Here is an 11634-nt window from a genome sequence, read left to right as displayed (position 1 = left end):
GGTTTTTCTTTAGTTTTTTTCGGTTTTTCTTTAGTTTCGGTTTTTTTAGGTTTAGGTTAAATCGCGAGCGTTCGCTCGTTCGTTTATTTTAACGAACGTGTTCGTCAGATTAGATCTAGTTAACGAACGTTCGTTCGTTAACCTGTTCGTCGTTTTTCTTTTTCTCGGATTTAATCCGCGATTTTTCTGATCGCTATTCCTGATCCGATTTTCGTTTTAGTATAACTTTTCGCTTGTTTATCGGAATCAGGCGATTCAAGCGCGTGGACTTTCGTCTCAAAACCCTCTTTCCGAACAATCAACTTAAACAAGCTTTTGCTTCTGTAAAATTTGACTTAGATCCAGATTAGTAAAACGAAGCTGTTTTCTTTCGCCGTTTGACTTCCATTGCTTTGTTTGATTTGATTCTTTTTGCAAACCGGAGTTCTTAAGTTGAACTTTCTGGTTAGATCTTTTATTCGAGTTTTACCTGTGCATTAGATGAGTACTTAATGTATGCTTGTTTGTTTGTCTGCGATAGAATACCCGGAGTGCGCCGCCTGTTACTTCGAGTCTCTAGGTTTCGCGGATCATCAGCAAGGCAAGTAACACTTTGATCATACCTTTCTCTACTACCCAGTTTTATGCATTAGATCAATCCTCAAACATTGCATGACTAGGATCTAATTAAATTGTGGGTTCTGGGAAGTAGTTGAGGTAGTACCTATTACCTGTTTTATTTTCAAACCCTGGGAGTTACTTCTACGTTTGCTTATTATGCCATGCTATGCTAGTAGACGTGGATTGGGTGAGTGTATCCATGACAGATGTGAGTTTGTTAATTAATGGTTTATTTAAGGTGGCAACTTAAACACACATCTGGGTGGATTGAGGCACCTGGTTTCCAGGACTTGCCTGTTTTTCTTTGGACCGCCACCCAGGCTCAAAGGGATCATGAGATTATTCAAAGTAGAAACTTCCGTGTGCAGCCACATGCTATTATGGGCTCTAGCATAGTTGACTAGGTCGTGCAAACTCTTACAGGGTAGACTAGCAGATGTAGGGGATGTAGGTTGGTACGGTCTACCCTTTACGTAAGGTGCAAGCGCTTCTAAAAGACTATGTCTCGGTCATCCGTTTCTCAAACACCATGTAGTGCGAGAAACCAAACAGAGGAGATCGAGCCATGTGGGGAAAAGTGCGCAAACCTCTGTAGAGTGTATAAACTAATCATGGTTAGTCGTGTCCCCGGTTATGGACATCTTGAGTATCTAGTACTTGGATATCATGTGAATCTCATCATGTTACTTAAATTAATATTGTTGGGTGGTTAATGAGTACTTTTAATTGGGATTGAGAATGCTGTCAACCATTCTCAATGTTTAACAACCACCATGATAGTTAAATAAATTTATTCCTTTGCAGTAGAGAAAAATTGGCTTTACGCAAAACTATAACCATAGAGCTTTTCCACCAGCCAAATATGCATGTAGTGTAGTTTATTCCATCATATTTTCTCTATGTGTTACATTGCCAGCATATTCCATGTGCTGACCCGTTTTCGGGCTGCAACATTTCATGTTGCAGACTTTTCAGACGACGAGTAAGGTTCTTAGGTCGTGGTTCTATACTCAGTGATGTCGTTGGAGTTGATGGACTCACTTATACTTCCAAGCCTTTTGCTGTTATCGTATTTAGATGGCCTTAAGCCATATTTATTTCAGTAAGTTCTCTCTTGAGACATTCGATGTAATAAGTGTGTGATTGCTACTCTGTTATAAATCCTCCAACTACTGTGTGGTGTCAGCATTACTGATCCAGGGATGACACTGAGCACAGAGATCAGACTGTTTGAGGTCTGGTTGCTACAAAGATGGTATCAGAGCACACACTGACTGTAGGACACGGCCACTAAGCTAAAGCCCTAGATCACTACTCTTTCTTCTCATTTCTGACTCCTCATCTTTTCTATTCTTTAGGATGGCGGATGCAAGGATCAAGTTCACACAACCAGATGAAAACTCACCTTTTGGATATCACTTGAAGGAAGTCACTAGGTACCTGAACATAGGAGTACCAAGCTTCACCGGGACCTTCAACGCCACTTTACCCGAAGAGGAGCGTTGGATGATTCAAGTCTACATTCCAGGAAGGACATTTGCACCAGGCACGGAGCCCATAAAGTTTTCCTTTGATGCACCAACATGGAGCCTAGGAAAGAGCATGGCAACTCACATCACCATGGGACGAATTGGAGAAGTTTACCATAAGGATCTCAAGAATACTATCTATCAGATTTGTGGGCGCCGAGATGAGCATTGGGAGATGATCAACACCAGGAAGGACAAATCAATCGCAGCTTATATCCAGGAATTAAACCAACACATCCGATGCTAGGAGAATCAGATGTGCGCAGATATGGAAGATCTGCAGAAGGCTATGACCAAGATCAAGGAGCTAGAAGAAGAACTCAAGGCTACACGTAAAGACTATATGGAAGAAATCGTCGCTCTAGTAAGACAGAACGACGACCTTAAGGAGAAGATTGGAGTATTCATGGGAGGTTCAGCACCCATAGGAGAAGATGACGAACCCACTGGTCCAGATAATTATATCATCATCGACAACACCGACTCGGATCCCGATGACAACGATGATTACTATGTTGATGAAGCTGGAGCAGATATCATGGAATCTTCATCGGAGCAGTTTTTCTAGTTGACCACCATAATAGTAGTAGAATTTTTTTCCCATTTAAATTAGTTTTAGTCCAAGCACTTTTGTAACGATAGTTAGACCATTGTATGCCCTTGTTTGAATTGATTGGAGTGATATTGTGTGCTTTTGTCTCATGTGCATATGGGCAGTGTTATCTCACTAGACCTCATTCTATTCTTAACTCTCCTCTCCTCTTTAAACCCTCAGATGCCTCCGAGACGCGACCCCGAATTTGTTTTCCCGCCAGAGATCACTCAGTTGATTCAGCAGCAGAATGCCTTGATTCAAACATTGGTACAGAACCAAGGCAACAACAACAACAACCCACCACCACCACCACCTGTTGACCATCTGGCACGTTTCTTAAGGCTGAATCCGCTGGTGTTTTCCAGTAGCACCGAGCCGATAGTAGCAGATGATTGGCTCCGTAAGATAGGGAGGGAGTTGACCACTGCAGGATGTACAGATGGAGAAAAGGTGAAGTTTGCCGCACATCAGCTTGACGGACCCGCAGCAGCATGGTGGGAGAATTTTACAGCCACTTACCCTGTAGACACTGTCACATGGAATCAGTTTCAGCAAGCTTTCCGTACTGCCCATGTTTCGGCAGGAGCTATGGCCATGAAGAAGCGTGAGTTTCGCAACTTACGCCAAGGAGGACGGACAGTTGGTCAGTATGTGGATGATTTCAGTAAGCTAGCACGTTATGCCCTAGATGACGTTGCTACGGATGCAGCTAAGCAGGAGAAGTTTCTAGAAGGACTGAATGATGAGCTGAGCATGCAGTTGATGGTAGCCACATTCAATAACTACCAGGAGTTAGTAGATCATGCTCTTATGATTGAGGGAAAGCAGCAACAGATTGACAATCGTAAGAGGAAGTATGGACAGGGGAAGTACAATTCTGGAGCTCAGCAGAAACTACGCTTTACCCCGAAGTCAGGAGGGCAACTTCAGCATACTCACGGAGGAGGCAGCTCGCACAATCATAATGGCACAAAGAATGGAAACGGGAATGGAGGAAGCAATGGACAAAGCCGCACCAACCCGCTAACACCATCCAAGGTAGACCTGAGCCATATCACTTGTTATAAGTGCCGTAAGACTGGGCATTATGCAAATGATTGCCCAGAAGCCCAAAATGGTAATGGCAATGGAAGCTCAGGAAAGAAGCCGAACCCTTTCAACAGAGGACAAGTGAACCATGTTACCGTGGAGGAGGTTGAAGCCCAGCCAGACGCAGTAATAGGTAAGTTTTTGGTTAAGACATTTACTGCAGTTGTTCTTTTTGATACTGGTGCTTCGCATTCATACATATCAAGGGGATTTGTGGATAAATATAAACTACCAACCCAAGCCCTTAGGTCACCCATGCTATTAACCTCACCCGGAGCAAAGTATATGGCTAGTATATGGTGTGATTGACTGCCATTAAGGATTGGACACCATGTATTTCCCTCGGACCTAATAGTTCTGGAATCGCAAGGTTTGGATGTGATACTAGGCATGGATTGGTTATTGAAGTAAGGAGGGAATATAGATTGCGTCAGTAAGTCGATTTTGCTTACCACCCCTGAAGGAAGGAGAATCAAGTATGTATCACGGCATGAGCCGAGAAGAGCACATGTAAATTCCTTATCAGGAGTTGTGCAGGAGGAAGTACCAGTGGTAAGGGATTTCCCCGATGTATTTCCAGAAGAGTTGCCAGGCATGCCACCGGATAGAGACATTGAGTTCTTAATTGAACTACTACCAGGCACTAGGCCCATATCCAAGAGACCGTACAGGATGCCAGCCCAAGATTTGGAGGAAATTAAGAAGCAGATTAAGGAGTTGCTGGACAAAGGTTTTATTCGCCCAAGTTCTTCGCCTTGGGGATCGCCAGTACTTCTAGTGGAGAAGAAGGATGGATCATTAAGAATGGTTGTGGATTATCGCGGATTGAATGAAGTAACAATCAAGAACAAGTACCCACTACCGATGATCAACGATCTGTTTGATCGGTTGCAAGGAGCTAAGGTGTTTTCCAAGATCGATTTGCGATCAGGGTACCATCAGTTGAAGATTCGGGAGCAAGATATACCGAAGACGGCTTTTACCACCAGGTACGGGCTGTATGAGTATACCGTTATATCATTTGGTCTGACTAACGCCCCAACCTATTTTATGAACATGATGAACAAGGTGTTTATGGAGTTTTTGGATAAGTTCGTCATGGTGTTCATTGATGATATTTTGGTTTACTCGAAGAATGAATAGGAACATAAGGAGCACTTGCGTTTGGTACTCGAGAAGCTCAGAGAACATCAGCTATATGCCAAGTTCAGCAAGTGTGAGTTTTGGCTGAAGGAAGTTGGATTTCTCGGACATGTTATATCCGGAGAAGGTATAGCAGTAGACCCCACTAAAGTTGCCACTGTGACAAACTGGGAAGCACCAACAACAATTGGAGAGACCAGGAGTTTCCTTGGACTCGCAGGATACTATCGGAGATTTATTAAAAATTTCTCGAAGATTGTGAAGCCTATGACAGAATTGTTGAAGAAGGATACCAAGTTCATTTGGACTGAGGAGTGTGAGGCTAGTTTCCAAGAATTGAAGAAACGTTTGGTTACCTCACCAGTATTAATTCTGCCAGATCAGACCAATGATTATGAAGTGTATTGCGATGCTTCACGTCGAGGACTTGGAGCAGTGCTTATGCAGGAGGGAAGAGTTGTTTCGTATGCTTCACGACAGCTTAAGCCTCATGAGATGAATTATGCTACTCATGATTTGGAGTTAGCAGCCATAGTGCACGCATTGAAAACATGGAGACATTTCCTCATTGGAAATCATTGTGAGGTGTACACGGATCACAAGAGTTTGAAGTACATCTTCACGCATGAGTTAAATCTCAGGCAGAGGAGATGGTTGGAGCTTATTAAAGATTATGATATGAGGTTGCATTATCATCCCGGAAAGGCTAACGTTGTAGCAGACGCGTTGAGCCACAAGAGCCATGTCAACACCCTAATGACTGGAGGTTTACCAAAAGAATTAGCAGAGGAATTCCGGGAGCTATGTTTGGAAATAGTTCCGAGAGGCTTTGTAGCAGCGTTGGAGATTCAGTCTACTTTGATGGATAAAATTAGAGAAGCTCAAAAGACAGATAAGGAAGTTGCTTCCATTAAGGAAAGGATGAACAAGGGAAAAGCTAAAGGATTTTGTGAGCATGAACATGATACCTTATGGTTTGAGGACCGCGTTTACGTGCCAAGTGATCCGAAGATTCGGAAGTTGATTTTGCAAGAGGCACATGATTCACCATATTCGATTCACCTAGGAAATACCAAGATGTATTTGGATTTGAAGGAAACTTTCTGGTGGACCGGAATGAAGAAGGATATTGCAGAGTATGTAGCAGTTTGTGATGTATGTCAGAGGGTGAAGGCAGAACATCAGAAGCCAGCAAGATTGTTACAGCCATTTCCTATACCCGAATGGAAGTGGGAGAAACTAGGCATGGATTTCATCACGGGATTGCCCAGGACTCGTTCAGGCTATGACTCGATTTGGGTTGTAGTCGATCGTTTGACGATGGTAGCCCATTTCATCCCAGTAAAGACCACCTACAACAGTGCCAAATTGGCTAAGATATACATGACAGGGATTGTATGTTTGCATGGAGTTCCGAGGAGTATCGTATCAGATAGAGGAACCCAATTCACCTCAAAGTTCTGGAAACAGTTGCACGAAACATTGGGAACCAGGCTGGAGTTTAGCACAACTTTCCACCCACAGACAGATGGACAAACCGAGAGAGTCAATTAGATTTTGGAGGATATGCTTAGAGCTTGTGCCTTGGATTATGGATCAAGTTGGAATGACAACTTGCCATATGCGGAGTTTTCTTACAACAACAGTTATCAATCCAGTTTGAAAATGGCCCCTTTCGAAGCCTTGTACGGAAGGAGGTGCAGAACCCCGTTGTTGTGGGATGAAGTTGGAGACCACCAGTTGTTTGGACCATATTTGATTAAGGAGTCTGAACAGAAAGTAAAGTTGATTCGCGATAGGCTCAAGGTAGCCAGTCAAGGCAGAAGAGCTATGCAGATTCAAAATGCAAGGAGACAGAATATGAAGTCGGAGACAGAGTTTATCTTCGAGTATCTCCGCTTCGAGGAGTTAAGCGTTTTGGAGTTAAAGGAAAGTTAGCGCCACGTTTTGTGGGACCATACAAAGTTTTGGAACGCATGGGAGAAATAGCGTACAAGTTGGAATTGCCCGAGGGATTGTCAGGTGTTCACGGTGTGTTCCATGTTTCTCAGTTGAAGAAGTGTCACGCAGAGATGGCTGATATACCACTGAGAGATACAGTGCCACTGGAAGCGATTCAGTTGAATGATGATTTGACCTATGAAGAGAAACCAGTTAAGATTCTGGAATATGCCAGCCGAGTTACCCGCAGTAAGGTTATCAAGTTTTGCAAAGTTCAGTGGAGCCACCACACCGAGGAGGAAGCCACCTGGGAGCGAGAGGAAGATCTGCTCAAGGCCCACCCTCACCTATTTGCTAGCCAACCCGAATCTCGAGGGCGAGATTCATCTTAAGGGGGGTAGCTTTGTAACAGCCCAAATTTTCAATTTGGAATGTTATACATAGATCATCATTGCATATCATATTTTGTTGCATTGTTGGCTCAATCCTAGAAATTCTACGCAGCTCAAGGACCCATGGAGAGAGTTGGGAATTTCGTTATTTTCATATTTGAGTTTTCTCAGATTTTGAAATTAGGATCATTTGATTTTATTTATTTTATCTTCAATTATTTCTACTACCAAAAATTTCAGAGAGGGAATAAAATGACTTTCCCAAAATAAAGAAATAATGAAGCTTTAATAAAAAAATCAAATAGGGTTTTATTTTGGTGTTTTTCGCCTTTTTATTTGGATTTAGGAAAAATGCGCGTTTTCAAAATTGCATTTAGGCCCCAAATAAATGTTCATCTTGTCCGGCTTGATTTTGGAAGCCGGGGAAAGTTTATTTCGGGATTTTTGGAGTCCGTTTAGTATTTCTTTCGTTTGTTTTTCTGCGTGTAATTATAAAAAAAAACGCGAACCGACCTTGGGCCGTGCCCGAGCGGGACTCCACTCGGGGGGCACTTATAAATAGCGCCGCCCTGGCGCCCCCCCCAGGCCCATCAGCCGCCCCAGCCCACCCGCCGCCGCCGCCGCCGGCCCACACCCCGCCCAAACCCTAACCCTAACCCTAGATCCGCGTCGCCGCCGCCTGCCGTCGCTGGAGCCGCCGTCGGACCCCGCCGGAGCCGCTGCCGACCCCACCGACTCCGCCGCTGAGGTTCGCCGCCGCCTCGTTTTGCGTGCTGCTGTTTTTTTAAAACCGAGCGGTTTTTCTTCAGTTTTTTTTCGGTTTTTCTTTAGTTTCGGTTTTTAGGTTTAGGTTAAATTGCGAGCGTTCGCTCGTTCGTTCATTTTAACGAACGTGTTCGTCAGATTAGATCTAGTTAACGAACGTTCGTTCGTTAAGTTGTTTGTCGTTTTTCTTTTTCTCGGATTTAATCCGCGATTTTTCTGATCGCGATTCCTGATCCGATTTTCGTTTTAGTATAACTTTTCGCTCGTTTATCGGAATCAGGCGATTCAAGCGTGTGGAGTTTCGTCTCGAAACCCTCTTTCCGAATAATCAACTTAAACAAGCTTTTGCTTCTGTAAAATTTGACTTAGATTCAGATTAGTAAAACGAAGCTGTTTTCTTTCGCCGTTTGACTTCCGTTGCTTTGTTTGATTTGATTCTTTTTGCAAACCGGAGTTCTTAAGTTGAACTTTCTGGTTAGATCTTTTATTCGAGTTTTACCTGTGCATTAGATGAGTACTTAATGTATGCTTGTTTGTTTGTCTGCGATAGAATACCCGGAGTGCGCCGCCTGTTACTTCGAGTCTCTAGGTTTCGCGGATCATCAGCAAGGCAAGTAACACTTTGATCATACCTTTCTCTACTACCCAGTTTTATGCATTAGATCAATCCTCAAACATTGCATGACTAGGATCTAATTAAATTGTGGGTTCTGGGAAGTAGTTGAGGTAGTACCTATGACCTGTTTTATTTTCAAACCCTGGGAGTTACTTCTACGTTTGCTTATTATGCCATGCTATGCTAGTAGACGTGGATTGGGTGAGTGTATCCATGACAGATGTGAGTTTGTTAATTAATGGTTTATTTAAGGTGGCAACTTAAACACACATCTGGGTGGATTGAGGCACCTGGTTTCCAGGACTTGCCTGTTTTTCTTTGGACCGCCACCCAGGCTCAAAGGGATCATGAGATTATTCAAAGTAGAAACTTCCGTGTGCAGCCACATGCTATTATGGGCTATAGCATAGTTGACTAGGTCGTGCGAACTCTTACAGGGTAGACTAGCAGATGTAGGGGATGTAGGTTGGTACGGTCTACCCTTTACGTAAGGTGCAAGCGCTTCTGAAAGACTATGGCTCGGTCATCCGTTTCTCAAACACCATGTAGTGCGAGAAACCAAACGGAGGAGATCGAGTCATGTGGGTTAAAGTGCGCAAACCTCTGCAGAGTGTATAAACTAATCATGGTTAGCCGTGTCCCCGATTATGGACATCTTGAGTATCTAGTACTTGGATATCATGTGAATCTCATCATGTTACTTTAATTAATATTGTTGGGTGGTTAATGAGTACTTCTAATTGGGATTGAGAATGCTGTCAACCATTCTCAATGTTTAACAACCACCATGATAGTTAAATAAATTTATTTCTTTGCAGTAGGGAAAAATTGGCTTTACGCAAAACTATAACCATAGAGCTTTTCCACCAGCCAAATATGCATGTAGTATAGTTTATTCCATCATATTTTCTCTATGTGTTACATTGCCAGCATATTCCTGTTAGGGAACGTAGTAGAAATTCAAAATTTTCTACGCAACACCAAGATCAATCTATGGAGATTCTAGCAACAAGAGAGGGAGAGATGAGCATCTTCATACCCTTGAAGATCGCTAAGCGGAAGCGTTTCAAGAATGCGGATGATGGAGTCGTACTCGCGGTGATTCAAATCGCGGAAGATCCGATCTAGCGCCGAACGGACGGCGCCTCCGCGTTCAACACACGTACAACCCGGGGGCGTCTCCTCCTTCTTGATCCAGCAAGGGGAGAGGAGAAGTTGAGGGAGAACTCCGACAACACGATGGCGTGGTGGTGGTGGAGCTCGTGGTTCTCCAGCAGGGCTTCGCCAAGCACTACAGAGGAGGAGGAGGTGTTGGGGGAAGGAGAGGGCTGCGCCAAGGGAAGGGTGTGTGGCTGCCCTCTCTCTCCCTCACTATATATAGGGGTAAGGGGGGTGGAGGAGGCGCCCTAGGGTTCCCTAGGGGAGGGGCGGCGGCCACAGGGGAAACCCTAGATGGGTTTGGGCGCCCCCACGCCCTAGGAAACTTGCCCCCCAAGCCGGGAAGGGGGGCTGCCCTAGGGGAGGCGCCCCCACCTCTCCTGGTTACGTGAGAGGGGCTGGGAGGGGCGCACCACCCCTTAGTAGGCTGGTTTGCCCCTTCCCCTTTGGCTCATGAGGCCCTCCAACACTTGTCGGGGCTCCCGAAACACCTTTCAGTCATGCTGGCCATAGCCTGGTACCCCTGGAACACTTCCGAACTCCAATACCCTTCGTCCAATATATCGATCTTCACCGCCGGACTATCCCGGAACTCCTCATGATGTCCGGGATCACATCCGGGACTCCGAACAACCTTCGGTAACCACATACTATTTCCCATAACAACTCTAGCGTCACGGAACCTTAAGTGTGTAGACCCTACGGGTTCGGGAATCATGCAGACATGACCGAGACAACTCTCTGGCCAATAAGCAACAGCGGCATCTGGATACCCATGTTGGCTCCCACATGTTCCACGATGATCTCATCGAATGAACCACGATGTCAAGGATTCAATCAGTCCCGTATTCAATTCCCTTTGTCTAGCGGTATTGTACTGGCCCGAGATTCGATCGTCGGTATGCCGATACCTTGTTCAATCTCGTTACCGGCAAGTCTCTTTACTCGTTCCGTAACACATCATCCCGTGATCAACCCCTTGGTCACATTATGCACATTATGATGATGTCCTACCGAGTGGGCCCAGAGATACCTCTCCGTTACACGGAGTGACAAATCCCAGTCTCGATTCGTACCAACCCAACAGACACTTTTGGAGATACCCGTAGTGCACCTTTATAGCCACCCAGTTACGTTGTGACGTTTGGTACACCCAAAGCATTCCTACAGTATCCGGGAGTTGCACAATCTCATGGTCTAAGGAAATGATACTTGACATTAGAAAAGCTTTAGCATACGAACTACATGATCTTTGTGCTAGGCTTAGGATTGGGTCTTGTCCATCACATCATTCTCCTAATGATGTGATCCCGTTATCAACGACATCCAATGTCCATGGTCAGGAAAATGTAACCATCTATTGATCAACGAGCTAGTCAACTAGAGGCTTACTAGGGACATGGTGTTGTCTATGTATCCACACATGTATCTGAGTTTCCTATCAATACAATTATAGAATGGATAATAAACGATTATCATGAACAAGGAAATATAGTAATAATAACTAATTTATTATTGCCTCTAGGGCATATTTCCAACAGTCTCCCACTTGCACTAGAGTCAATAATCTAGTTCACATCGCCATGTGATTAACACTCACAGGTCACATCGCCATGTGACCAACATCAAAAGAGTTTACTAGTGTCACTAAACTAGTTCACATCATCATGTGATTAAGACTCAATGAGTTCTGGGGTTTGATCATGTTTTGCTTGTGAGAGAGGTTTTAGTCAACGGATCTGCAACATTCAGATCCGTATGTACTTCGCAAATCTCTAGGTCATATTGTAAATGCTGCTTCCACGC

Source organism: Triticum dicoccoides, chromosome 1B (assembly GCF_002162155.2).
Source record: "Triticum dicoccoides isolate Atlit2015 ecotype Zavitan chromosome 1B, WEW_v2.0, whole genome shotgun sequence".
NCBI lineage: Eukaryota > Viridiplantae > Streptophyta > Magnoliopsida > Poales > Poaceae > Triticum > Triticum dicoccoides.
The sequence above is the reverse complement of the archived record's forward strand: the minus strand, read 5'-3'. Positions refer to the sequence as shown.